We start from the raw sequence: 13,224 nt of genomic DNA on the forward strand, positions 1-13,224 counted from the left end.
AAGATTGACTTATTGATTAAAATAACATACACCAATACAGCATGAACTCACAAAGCATCTTAAGGTTGGTGCTACAAGGACGAAATGCAGTCTGGAGCGATAGAACTTTTCAAACCCTGAGAATTCCACTTATAGTCAGAGGCTAATTTACTTCTTTATGCAAAGTTTACCGGGTGCTATTCTTTTAACAGAGGCAGGCATGCTTAGCTGTACAACACACCTTAAAGCACAGATAAAGATTAAAACTCTTAAGTGTCAATAATCAAAGTAGGAACACTGCTGCTAAATTCTTTGAGTTTAACTGAGTTGGATTTCCTTTTTCTCCAAGGGTCTTGAAGCCTAACCCCTCTGGATACTTCGGGCAGTGGAAATATGCCTTAAGTTATTCATCAAGAGTCCCTTTTGCAGACTTTTTAAAATGGAATTTCTGATTCATTAGAACAAAAGGATGCACTTTTCTCGACCTTGGGAGCTTGTGACCATTCGAAGATGAAAAGAGTAGTGACACTAAGGAAAACTATTGTCCAGAAAAATAAGCCTCTCCAAGGGGCACCAGGAATCCACAATAAAATCCCTGTTTCCAAGAAAATCCAGGCATTTCCATCAAAAAAAGCCTGGAAAGATAAATAGAATGTCCTTATAAGCCACAGGTTTTTAATAATACAAAATGTCTAAGTCCAGGGTAAACAAAGAGCTAAGAAAAACTAACATCTACTAACTCAAGTTTCTCAAGACCCAGGTCGTGACCTAGAGCCTGATCACAAGGTATTTTCAAAAGAGCTGCTTTTCCTGCGCCTGCGATGAGTTTATTTTGTGGAACTTATTTGGCTACAGAGCTCCACAACTGCAGAGAATTTTAAAGCCAGGTGAATGGTGATGACTCTTTCAGTTCACAAAAACGAGAAATGGGATTTAGGGGCTAATTTAAAAAGTGATGTCAGTGTCCTCCATAGAGCAACCCCAAAGAACCAGGCTGGTTTATTGAAACTGAAGTTAATACTGATTTTTATCTTATCATTATCCTGACGCATGAGTTCCTTTCTCACCTGATTTCCCGAAAGTGACTAGTGAAGCTTTTCGAAGTGTGAAAAATTCTTCATCTTTGATGCTTTCTGAATAAGCTATTTAAGTATTGTTCTTTCCAATTTCAACCCTTTAGGAGGCAGAAGTCAACAGATCTGTCTTCCCTTTGTTGCACAAGCTATTTAAACTTGCTGCTATACCACATCCTTTCTCTGACCGGCTGACTTCCAGGAACTAACCTCTGGTTTTGAAAACAGAGTATTTTCCATAGCAGGCTCTATTAGTTATTACTGACATTATTCATGTATTCTGAAGGTGTGCCCCAGGGCTTTTACAGTGGGCTACTAAAAAAATCAAAGAGCAGTAAACAAAAAACAGGAGTCTTGCTCAACCACGTAAATGTTTATTTGTTTTTGTACTTAGCATTTTATTCATTGAGGTAGGCTCTGAAAATGTTAAAAGTAAGAACAAAACTAATTTCCCACGGTCCCTAAAGTATTTTTCTTGTGATTTTATAAATAAAGAATATACGATTTTTCCTTTTCAAGTTCTGTTAACAGCTCCAGAGAATTAAGTTGTCACTATTGAGTCACTTTTCTGTGCTGGGACTAGCTTTGTAGCCTTTTCAGTCTTTATCCAACAGTGGATGAGACCATCCTCTTTCATACTCAGGGATTTATTTAATGTAAACTATTTTGATTTTTTAATGACTTAGAATAAATGATATAGGTTGGCAAAAAATCATTAAAGAACGGGCTCTTGTCATGCTTATTAGAAGAACAGTTTTTGGAACACTTTTCGAAAGTCAGGTGGAGGTTGTGTGTCAGGGCTCAAGTTTCACAGCCATCTCCACTTTGAAACATAATATATAAAAGCCGTGGTTTTTTATAAGAAATCAAGTGTGTTCTGTGCTTAAGTGGGAAATATTTCAACATTTAAACTGTAGTCAAACTCTCCACTTTGAAATAGAAGGATCCGAGGAAAGAGTGGTGGCTAGTTTGCTGCTGAAAGAAAGAATCTTTGTGAGATGTTACTGCTGTTCCTTTGGCCGAAGTGGTGACCAGCGCTAATCCTAAAGGTCAAGCTGGTAACAGTAACACTTTCTCCAGCAGTGCGTTTTAACATCATTTAAGAAATGAAATCTATGGGCCAAATGCCACCTCTTCATACTGATAATTGTACAGTTTTGATATTGTTATTTACACATTTATTAAGGGCTCAGATTTAGGGAAGTAGGGAATTTTAATTGTATGATAGTGTCTTAACCCTCAAAGAACTTAATATGTTGTTGGCCTGGTGAAACATATAGAAAACAACGTAAATGCTTAACTATAGGCACAAAGTAAGGCTGGAGGAATTCACTTTAATTCTGAGTTTCCCAATTTTAAATTTTTAAAATGCATAAATGATTTTTGCAAATGCTGACACAAAAGTGGTACTCTGGTAGGGAAGATAAACATTTGTTAAAGTGTATATTACTGAGAACAGATTTGCTATACTGTTGCATTTCCCCCATTTCAAGTAAGAAGTGCTATGCATAAGAAGTATTTAGCAAATAGAGCTGCAATGAACATTGGAGAATAGGTATACCTTCAACTTGATGATAACCAAGAGTTGGAACCAGCCCAAATGTCCATCATCGGATGAGTGGATACGGAAATGTGGTATATCTACACAATGGAATACTACTCTGCTATAAAAAAGAATGAAACACTGCCATTTGCAACAGCATGGATGGACCTAGAGAGAATTATATTAAGTGAAATGAGTCAGGCACAGAAAGAAAAATATCACGTGTTCTCACTTATTTGTGGGAGCTAAAAATAAATAAATAAATACACAAATAATGTGGGGAGGGGAGGGAAGAAGACACAACAATTACAATTCCCTGAAGTTAATACAACAAGTGAACAGATATGAGGTTGTTGGGAGGAAGGGGGGAGACGGAGGAGGGAGGGGGGTCTTGGCAATGGGCCACAAGAATCAACCACATTGTATATTGACAAAATAAAATAAAATAAAATAAGAAGTATTTAGTAGATATTAAACTACTTGAAGTCACATTATCTGGGTTCTAGTTGAGCTGTGTAACCTCGAGCAAGTCTCTTGAGCGTGCTGCACTGAACTTTTGTGATGAAATAGTCTTTAAGAGCCCTTCTGGCTCTACAATTCTATTGGTTTTATGAACACTCTCTGTAGTTTGTTTGATCTTATTCCTGTGCGTGTGTAGGTACAGTCTCACACAGATATACACAAACCCTATATATGTGCTGTGAACCAGTTGCTATGGGCAACCACCACAGAAAAGGAAAGTAGTTTTGGCCAAGTTTCTCACAGGTCTGGAGGGCCTGGGAGAAGCTGAGACCAAGTTGTACCTCTGCCACTGACTCAAATGAAATGCTACCTAGCCAGGTCTCTGCTGCCCTGGTTCCAGAGCTTGGAGGGGGTGGGGTAGGGTGGAGGGGTGGTTAAACTTCTGTGGCTGGAATCATTGTTCCTCCACTTGATTGTTGTGTGTGGCTTTGGGCAGTTAAATAATTTCACTTTTCTCAATTGTAAAATGGGGAGATGATAAAAAGCTTAGCTCACAGGGATGTTGTGCGGATTTTATGACTTAATATATATAAAGCTAAAGCACTCAGAAGTATGCCTGGCACATAACACACATTCAATAAATGTTAGCTGTTACTATGAGATGAATATGGAGTGAACCCTTTATTAACAGAGATGGCTTGATGAGCTGGAAACATCGGCAAAGCAGTATTAATAGCTAACAGCCACACTGTGGATGACAAATAAGAAAGGGTGACAGAGTAACTGATGCTATTAATAGAAGTGGTTGGTGCCAGGAGACAGCAAAACTCCTGTGCTGTACAATATGGTCGCCACCAGTCACGTGTGCTATTGAGCACTTGAAATGTGTTTAGTCTGAAATGAGATGTGTAAAATGCACACCGGATTTCAAAGATTTAGCACCCCAAACAGGTAACGTATCTTCTTAATAATTTTCTATACTGATTACATGTTCAAATGAGTACATTTTGGGTATATTGGGCTAAATGAAATACTCTATTGAAATTAACTTCACCTGTTTCTTTTTACTTTTTTTAAGTGGCTACAAGAAAGTTTAAAATTACATGCACAATGTGTATTATCTTTCTATTAGACAGCACTGCTCTAAAGTGTTAAAGGAGGCAACTGTCTCTGTCCTTAAACTCTTTCCCCAGTAGTCTCTGACTGAAGGTTAAACTACCATGTGACTATGTCCCAGAAAGTTCTATTTCTCTCCCTCCATGTGTGTCTGTGTCATAAGCTTCCCTCAGAAGCTCTGAGTGAAGTCACGTTCTATTACCGACACCAGCACCAGGCTTTACTCTGACTTACTAATCCAAATGCCTCCACCATGGCTTTGCTGTGTCTCTTTTGTGGTAAAAGCAAAGATTTCTGAAATAGTGCTGAATGACAGGCCAGCCTGGCTTCAAGCACAGTCTCCATCACGTACTGGCTGTGCAGTATCAGTCAAATGACCTGTCATTTCACAGCCTCTGTTCCTCATCTAGAACAGAAGGGTAACACTAATAATTACTTGTTGAATAGGGTCATGATGTAAGATATTTATATGAAGTATTTAGAGCAGCGCCTGGCACACTGTAAGCACTCCATCAATGTTACAGATTATTAATCCCATTTTTTGCCTGGGTGTTTTGTGAGGTGAGGGGGTCTGAACTGTTAAATATGTTTTGAGTTTAGGTGAAAAATCTACCCAGGCTCTTCTGCTGATGAATGATAAAGTGATGGAATCACTAAAGATTTACGATTTCAGGCACTGGTATCCCTTGTTTAAGGAACTGATGGGGTAAGAGATAGCAGCTAAACTCATTTTTTAGGAGCCCAGTGGGAGTGAGGAACAGGCTTCTTGAATGTAAAGTAATCGAAGGGGCAGGAATTACGTGGAATTATGATTTGAGATTGCTAAGAAGGGGCAGATTGCGAAAGGGTTGGATCCCCACCCCAGCCTTTTATAGGGAAAAAGAATAAAAATCGTTCATCTGAGTTTAAAATTATCATATTTTATAGCATATGCTAACATGCTAATAAGGTGAGGTATTAATTATCACATCTTTGCTGAGGCCATTATGGATAATTGAGCTTTGTCCATCCGCCCAACCTCTGTAGGCCCCATTTTCTGCCAGTATAAAATAAGATTAACCTCAATAAACTACCTTATGGGTTTCAGGTAAAGGTCAAACAAAATAGTATATGCATGTTGATGTGCTTTGAAAACTGTCGAGCTCTAAACAGCCCACAGTTCACTATTCTCTTTCTAAATACCCAAGTACACAATTTAAGCAGAATAGAACTCAAGTGCTGTGGTAGTTCAGAGAAGGCAGAAATCACCGTGTGCCAGACTTAATAAGGAAGGCTTCCTGTGGGAGGTGTGACTCAAAATGGCCCTTAAAGAATGGAAGGAAAGAGAATTAGAGCCCATTGATTTGCCCAGATCTCTGTCACGCGTCTGTGTCATGAGGCAAATTATTTATCTGCTTTGGGCACACAATCATGGTTAAAGAGGTTCCCAGAATCTTTCTGCTGACTTACATGAAAGCAAAACCTTATTTATAGTGTAGAAGATGAGGTAAAATCCACCCTGGGCCTCGGACTCCCATGGCCACCTTTATGGATTATTTTTCCATATGGTAGGTCTATGAGGAATAATTCCACGTTAATTTCTGATTGACTGCACTCTCTGTGACCAAATGTTGTGTGTTAACATTTATATCCACAAAAGAGGAACATTTCCGGCAGATTATTGAATACTTAAATAAGCACCTGAAATTTATGAGAAATTATAATTTAAATAATCAATAAAGAAGGTACACAGAATTAAAGAAAAAAGTTCATGACACAGATAAAAAGCTAAAGTCGCCATTAATTCTCCACACGCCATCTCACTTCTCTCTCCAGAGGTAACTAATTCATTACTACTATTATTGCCAGTTAAAAGGAAGACCGGGAAGAAGGGGTGGGGGCTGGGGGAAGGGAAGAACAAAAAGAAGGGGAAATGAGATAAAGAGCAAAGATTTATGGAGTGGGAAGAGACCTCAGAGGTAATCTAGTAAGTGATTTGCTTAAATGTCATTCAGCTAGTTAGTGACAGAGCACAGACTCAAGCACAGATCTCCTGAGTCTCACTCCAGGTCCCATTCAACACTACAACGTGGTTTCAGGAGAGGGAATTTAGGGCAGTTGGTGGGAAAGGAAAGGCCCAAATTCCCAGCCTGAGTCTTCTTAGACTCCCAACCCTTCCCCCTCTCTGAGATGCAAAAACCTCTCTCTAACACTTTGAACTGGCTTCCCTTAATCTTCTCTTACCCCTTTCTATTCCAAATAACCAACAAGAACTGCTCTGTGAGCTGTTTAGGTCTTTACAGAGAAACTCCCAGAATTATCTTTATTTACTAGGGGAACATTGCTTGATCTCTCAGTTACATATTTTTAGACAGAGTTAAAGAATTGCTAATGTTATCTAGTACTTTACATATGGTTCCTGGCCCCTAGCAAACACTTAATGTTGAAATAGAATTTACAAAGTGGAGAGGAACTGGCATTTCTGATATCCCTCAATACAAATATTCAACCTAGTCAGTAGACCAACAATGGAAGTGTCAACACTCTCTGAAAGGGTCTCATAAAACTACAAAGCAGAAGTTCTCTCCACCATCCCAGAATTTACAATCTAGTTGGGCGGATGGACAAAGCTCAATTATCCATAATGGCCTCAGCAAAGATGTGATAATTCCTCACCTTATTAGCATGTTAGCATATGCTATAAAATATGATAATTTTAAACTCAGATGAACGATTTTTATTCTTTTTCTCTATAAAAGGCTGGGGTGGGGATCCAATTCATGACATTCCTAAACAACAATGGGGACACTGTTTCCACATTGCTCATTCCAAAAGGCATTTCTGAAAGCAAGAGATAGATGCCTTTTAGAAAGTAGACCACATTTTCTGGCACAATACTTAATTTATTCTTCTTTGATGACATGCCTGGTGGAATGAAGGAAATGGAAGGGGGGGGGCATTCCATAAAACCTGATGAGGCAGAATTATAACACAGATGGTATAACAGTTTATACACTATTAACAGCTCTTTTAATGTCAAGTTAGTATGTACAAAGGCATCAGACAGTGACGTGTGTTTCTCCTTCTCAACTACATAGTTGAAGAAAAATTTAAGAAACAATTAACGTAACAATTTGCAGGTTATGAATGTGAACATAAAGTTGCTTTCTGATGGTCAAACGTTCATTACTTGTTATCATAATCTGAGATTCCCCATCCGGAGTGGGGGTGTGAGGGGTGAGAAATAAAGTATGTACCAATTTCCCTGTGTGACAGCCAGTTTTCTCCGAACACTTGAGTAGGAGGATTGTAGTTTATGCATCTTTTCAGCTGGTAAAATCAGACCGTATTTAAATTATGAGGGTGACTAGATTGTTAAATTTTCCCTCCAAACCCTCTCTCTGCACCTTGCTTGCACAGCTGGTGCCCCAAACCTTGGCAGTAAGAAGTCGGGATCTTGGAGGGGAATCTTGAGAAGTAGGCTTAGGGCATCAGCAAGAAAGAGAAAAAAAAGGAAAAAGAACATTTATTAAGCACTCTCAAGTGCCAAGCATTGTGATCACTCTGTAGCTTTCACACATTTATCTCATTTAATCTTCACAAAAGCCCTACAGGAAAATTGAGCTTGAAAATAAGTCAAGGACTGTCTAAAGTTTCTTCTAAAATTGACCATAATAGTGATTTTCTTTATTCTGGCTCTGTGACAGTTAGTGGAGGCATTTTAGGTAAGTCATTTGGGGGGGCCTAAATTTCCTCATCTGTAAAATGAAGTAATTAAGTTAGATGCCCTCTAAGGACCTTGCCAACCTAAAATATTGGCTCAAACTGTTCTTTAAAAGATATCCCACTAAGTCATTTCCAGGTTTAATGCTGCTATGTACAGTACTTCATCACAAACTTAGCGTTGAAAGAACATAAGAACTTGACCAGGAGTCAGGCAAAATGAAAGACAAATTGGAATTTAGGATTGTTTTTGCAAATTGTGCTAATCTGTCAAAAGCTAGATCTGTACTTGCAAATATGTGGTAGTGTTAAAAACCAGCAAAATTAATTTTGGAATTAATTTGCTAAGAGCTTTAGGTCTTAAATATCAAGACATTTATGTAAACTTTGTAACACTATTACTGGAGTTTAAGAAACATGCAGTGTGCATGCTGGGATTAATCAAGTATAGAGATTAGTTTAAGAATAGTGGGTTTGAATTGTAAATGAAATAGCTGAAATTTCACAAAGCCAAGGGACTGTACATGCAAACAAGGATAAATAGGACACTTTGTTTAGGAAGCAAAATATAAAAAATGAATTCTCTCAACTTTTATCTTTAAATTTCTGACACAGACTTAAAAAGCAAGTAAACGTATGACCGTCCCCCCTCAGCAGATTTTAAAGATGTTATAAACTACTATTAAAAGAAGAGCTTTTGAAGCTTAATGAAGAGGGGTAATTAGTTGAGGGGGACAACAAAGACTCCAACTAATACAGCAAATAAAAATTGGTTCTTGCTTTTGTTAGGTGATTAACCAAACTGATGGGGTCTATTCAATTTCTAGTTTGTTGATTATCCTTAGACACATTTAGTTTTAGAAAATAATTTGGTTGAGAAATAAATAGAAGGCTATAACTATATCTGGTAACTAATAAAAGATCCAGATAATACTAATAAATAATATATTGTCAGAAAAATGAGTATATTTCTGCAACTGAAAAAAAAACCATAATTAAAACACAAAGGAAGAAAACATTTTATTTCAGATCAAATTAGAGAAATCTAAAGTAATATGATTGGGTCTGAAAGCTGTTAGCATTTGCAAAGTGTGTATCTGACTCTAAAGAAGCTACGTACTACTGTTCATCAAGAACTAGTGATTTCCACGCTTTTGTTTAAATGGTCTAAAAAGCAAAATTGCAAATGAAATAACTATGAGAGGATTTACAGATTAGTCAAGTATTACATTCTAAAAATATAATTTAAACCTAGATATTCACCAGGATTATTTGTCTTGCTATTTCTCCAAAATCAACAAGCAGACTCTATATTTGAAATGGCTTTGTTTATTAGCCTTGATATCCTCCAAGGAAACACTGAACTTTGGTCTGGTTGATTAATTATAAAAAACATAAAAAAATTTAACATGCTGTAGTACAGTATCTTTTTGTAATACATACCAACATATCATGTTTGCTTCTTTAACCTTGAGTTCTTGAATGATTAAAATACGTCCTGGAATAATGTTATTTAGTTCAGCATGTTTATCAATTTGATATCTAAACATTTTCTATACAATCCATACTTGAATCATAACTTCCATATTTTCTTCTTGCTTTTATCTTCTAGCACATAAACTGTTTTAATTCTTAAAGATGCTTTAGTAGGTAGCAGCTATAGTAATGGGATCACTACAAGCTATAAAGGAGCCGTTTGTCTTAGTGATGCTGATCATTTTTTAAATTTAGGGAGTAAAGTTTCAAGTAGCAAAATTCATTAGGATATGTAAAAGTGTGGGATGATATGGACAGATCATTCTTTTCTGAAAGAATAGAAATACATGCAGAGTTCCAAGCAGGGTCATAAATTATATAATTTTAAATAATAAAACTGTGTCTTTCCATCTTTGATCTTTAAATCATTAGTCTTCCCGTTGACTTAGACATCCTTTCAAAAATTTCAAAAGTGAGCTAGATTATATTTGTTTTGAGAAAATAAAATCTCTCTTTCATTCTGAAAGTAGATGTCCTCTGTAGGCTGTATCTGTTGAAAGATTCCCTTTTACAGTGAGTGTTAGCCCTGTTATTTAGGTTGTTCCAAGCTTTCACTGCAGCCCTTTCAGGCATCTGGATAATTCAACACATTTCACTGTGCCTTCCTCCTCAGCATGAAAAAGGCCAGACAATAGTTCTACTTCCTTCAGCAATCACAAGTCAGGAGACAGTTAAAGAGAATCTCTAAGCTTAGCAGAGAACTACCAAGTTTAGGATAAATGTTATCTTTGAGGAGAAAAAAAAAGAGAGAAGCTTTAAAAAATGCCATTGTGCTCTCTTTCCACATAGGTAGTAGATAATCATGCTTTGTTTCAGTTATAGCAGACAGAATATAAAATGACCTAAAGTTTCCTAACTTTATATGCATATTTGTCATCTAGAGCTTTTACTTCTTAATCACAACATTTTCAAATAGCAAATTTGCTGGTATAAGATCATTAAATCATTGGATAATTTTTAATGCCATGATTTGCTTGCTTTGGAAGAAAATGTTATTGTGGTAATTAGTTTTTTGGAGACTGTGTTCTTAATATAAAACTTTATCTTTTATTGTGTTCCATACCATGACATTTTCCACTTAGAAAATTTATAATGGTGCAAAGATGGACAAATTTAATCAGAAAAGTGATTGAAAAAAAGTGATGTGTGTAAAACATTTCTGGTTTATAGCTTTTTCTTTGATTATAGTATTACAGTCTGCTAGCAATTTTATGGTTTGTAATACCAGAAGTTCCACTTCTAGGGTCACATAAACAGGAAAATCAAAGTGTTTCAAACAGAGTGTAAAAATACCTTTAACACTATTTAATCTTAATAGTGAATCACTTTAATGTCTACTGAGTCTATTCTCAAGGTAGGAGAATTAATTTGAGAAAATTTTTCTACTGATGGAAAGCAGGGTAGTCTTATATCTTCTCAATATTTGCATAAGTGTTTTGACTTACAATATTTGTCCTGCAAAAAATAGGAAGAGGAAACTGTTTTAAAATACTACTGAGAGAAGCAAAGATCCACACAACAATGTAATTTTAAAGCATCACGTACTAACGTAATTAGTTCCATGTTGTAAGTCCTAGTACCGATGTACTTCATCTGAATTATGCCAGACACAATTTAATTCTATTGCAATTTAATTATTCTTGCCATACAAAACAAAGTTAATTCATTAATATAGACAAGCAATGTTTGTAAATAATGTAACACTTATACTAAAAAATCAAAGTTAGCAAAGACCAGTTTATAAAAGTAAATTTTACTTGCAAATGAAACTTAATAAAATGTGTATTTTAAGCTTATTCATATTTCAGAAGGTTGATACACCACTTGCTGCCATTTGGTCTTCATAAAATCCTTTGAGATTGAGATAAATAAATTTTTATTTTCTATATTTTTAAACCAAATTATGTTAACTGTGCATGTTCAAGTACTGAAATTTTCTGGTACTTATCAAGAGGTAAATCTTTTAAAATTGATATTGAAGTCACATTGACACTGTTTAGTTGAAGATGCATTATTTATTTTGTTCACATGATTTATGTTGGTATTTGCTATTGAAAAAAATAACATTCAGAAGTTCATTTTTAACTCTAATTTTTTTCTTTGTTTTGCTGACATAAGTTTGCATAAACAAATTAAAGCTTGGTAACCAAAAAATTCAAATGTCTTTTTTTTCAGGTTGATTCATGTTAGTATTCCTGCTGTTCAAAACAAGATTGACTCATTTAAAAACTATAAGATGTTTGCAAATAAAAGAATACTAGTTTAAAAATAAAAAACCAACAAAGTAAAGACCAGTTCTATAGGATTCTAATAAAATCACAGTTCCTGCTCTGGGATCAAATAGCAAAATAGCATTTGACATATTTTCTCCGTAATATCCCCCCTCCCCCCAATTTTGTTTAGTGAGTGTTCTGATCTGCTGGCTTTGTTTTAGGCCTCATGGGCATGAACAAGAACACATGAACACAGAACCACACAAATGCAGCAAAACACATATTTCAGTAGGACAATGAATTTCTGATTCTAGGCAAAACAAGAGTGTAATAGACCTTAACTGCAAGTGTAGTCCAAAAATTTTAAAGTAGTAAATACACATAGAACAAAAGCTCTATTCTAGTTGTGTGAGGAACATAATACTCTTAAATTACTTTCTGGTTTCCATGGGGACCTTTTTGTTCTAAGATACCAATCATTAGGTTTAACAGAGCCACTTAATATTATTTCTAAATCAAGTGAAATGATTTCTCAACTGGGTAAAATGTCAATTACCAGTATTTTTAAAGGTGTTAAAATCCAAATTACTTGAGATTGCTGCTTTATGTGGCACAATTAAAACTAGAGGTCAATACAGAAGCTTCTTTTCAGGTAGAGAAAAGCTCAAAGTGTCTCTATTTTGGGTGTGATACTTTGCTGGTTATCTTTTTTTTTTTTTTTTTTTAATCCACCATGAACTCAAAATAGTGGCAAGAATTTAGAATTGTGGTGACAATTCTTAAGCTCACGAAAGATCAGTTCTCCCTCCTTTTGGCCAGTTTCCATACCTCTCTTGCACATTCTTATAGAACATCTGGGTTTCTGTGAGGGCATATATATGTTCTATATAATATATACATATACACACACACACACACACATCTACGCACACTGGCCAATCTTTTGGGGAGTGAAATGATGTGACTGGGGACTAGGAGTTGTGGCTCCTTTATTTTATAGAATGCCTAAGTATTGTTTGTCTCACAATGCTGGGAGCGAGCAGGAGCCTGGTGGGAGCCTGGAGCCTTAAGCCCTGCGCAGTGGTCTGGGGGAGGGGACGGGGTTGCGGGGTCACAAGCTCTTAGCTTTTAGCCTCAGCATGACCACAAGTTTTAAAGCATGAAGAGATCACGTGGTTTTCTTTGAGCTGTTAGTTATTCTGACTTTTTTGGGGTGTGTGTGTGTGTGTGTGAAATGCTTTGTTCTTTGGCTTTTATTTTATTTTATTTTTTTGATTCTCTAGGTATTTTGGCCGATGATTAATTTTTTTTCCAAAAGAAAAAGACAAAAATAAATCACTTCGTGTATCAAAAATGTCCTAGTTTCCCATAACCTATATCTTGTACTTAGTTAATTTTACCTTGCGCTAGAGAGGTACTGAAATGGAATAAATTATTTTCGCCAGTTGGGAACTTAATCCAGATATTCCATATGTTACAAGCCCTCAAAAAAAGCAAAAACCAAAATTAAGAACAAGAAAATATCCTGGTAAAGCAATCTCAAAATACCTTATTCCGGGTATTGTTCTGGCTTTAAAGGGAAAGAGGGGTGGGAGGAGGG

At 36.1% G+C, this 13,224-nt stretch overlaps 1 pseudogene; it reads right to left on the reverse strand.

Moving 5' to 3' along the window:
* Window positions 1-13,224, reverse strand: part of LOC103605550 — a 33,706-nt pseudogene that overhangs the window by 19,241 nt on the left and 1,241 nt on the right.

The sequence above is a fragment of the Galeopterus variegatus genome, unplaced genomic scaffold (genome assembly GCF_000696425.1).
Source record: "Galeopterus variegatus unplaced genomic scaffold, G_variegatus-3.0.2 Scaffold5891, whole genome shotgun sequence".
Lineage (NCBI taxonomy): Eukaryota > Metazoa > Chordata > Mammalia > Dermoptera > Cynocephalidae > Galeopterus > Galeopterus variegatus.